The sequence below is a fragment of the Galeopterus variegatus genome, unplaced genomic scaffold (genome assembly GCF_000696425.1).
Source record: "Galeopterus variegatus unplaced genomic scaffold, G_variegatus-3.0.2 Scaffold757, whole genome shotgun sequence".
Lineage (NCBI taxonomy): Eukaryota > Metazoa > Chordata > Mammalia > Dermoptera > Cynocephalidae > Galeopterus > Galeopterus variegatus.
Window position 1 is genome coordinate 253,324 of NW_007726868.1, and position 1,053 is coordinate 254,376.

A 1,053-nucleotide genomic window follows, 5' to 3' on the forward strand; every position below is an offset into this window, starting at 1 on the left:
GTGTGTGGGTTGATTTCTGGATTCTCTATTCTATTCCATTGATCAGTGTGTCTGTTTTTATGCCAGTACCATACTGTTTTGGTTATTATACCTTTGTAGTATAGTTTAAAGTCAGGTAGTGTTATGCCTCCAGCTTTATTTTTATTGCTCAGCGTTGCTTTGGCTATGCGTGGTCTTTAGTTATTCCATACAAATGCCTGGATAGTTCTTTCCGTTTCTGAGAAAAATGTCATTGGAATTTTGATGGTGATTGCATTGAGTTTGTATATCACTTTGGGTAGTATGGCCCTTTTCACTATGTTGATTCTTCCAATCCAAGAGCATGGGATATCTTGCCATCTTCTTGTATCCTGCCTTTTACATTAAGAGTTGTTATTGAAAAGTGTTGATTTATTTCTAGCATCTTATTGGTTGTTGTTTGGTTGTCTTAGATGTCTTTTATTCCTTGCTTTCTGCAATGGTGGTTATTTTTCAAGGAACCAAACCCAGTACTCCTTTTACAATTTCTTGTAAGGGTGCTCATGTGGTGGTGAACTCCCGCAGTTTTTGTTTGTCTGAGAAATATACTATTTGCCCTTCATTTCGGAAGGATAGCCTGGCAGGGTAGAGTATTCTTGGCTGGCAATCTCTGGCTTTTAGTATGTTGAATATATCCTCCCATTCCTTTCTGGCTTTTAGGGTTTGTGATGAAAAATCTGATGTTAGCCTGATTGGGGCTCCCTTATAGGTGATTTGACGCTTCTCTCTTGCAGCTCTCAAGATTCTCTCTTTGTCTTTGAGTCTTGCCAATTTGACTATAACATGTTTTGGAGAAGACCTTTTTGGGTTGAATACGTTTTGAGATCGTTGAGCTTCCTGGATCTGAAGATCTGTGATTTTTCCTGTACCTGGGAAGTTTTCCGCCAGTATTTTGTTGAATATATTTTCAATGCAATCTCCTTTTTCCTCCCCTTCTGGGATACCCATGACTCGGATATCTGAGCGCTTAAGGTTGATATCTCTCTCAGATTTTCTTCAATGCCTTTGATTCTTTTTTTTTTTTTGTCTGCTTGT

The 1,053-nt window shown here is 38.5% G+C and overlaps 2 protein-coding genes across 3 annotated transcripts in view; one reads left to right on the top strand and one right to left on the bottom strand.

Moving 5' to 3' along the window:
- Window positions 1–1,053, top strand: part of PTPN23 (protein tyrosine phosphatase, non-receptor type 23) — a 60,184-nt gene that overhangs the window by 42,957 nt on the left and 16,174 nt on the right. The gene's annotated exons all lie outside the window — the stretch shown is intronic.
- Window positions 1–1,053, bottom strand: part of LOC103590032 (syntenin-1) — a 10,069-nt gene that overhangs the window by 8,059 nt on the left and 957 nt on the right. The gene's annotated exons all lie outside the window — the stretch shown is intronic.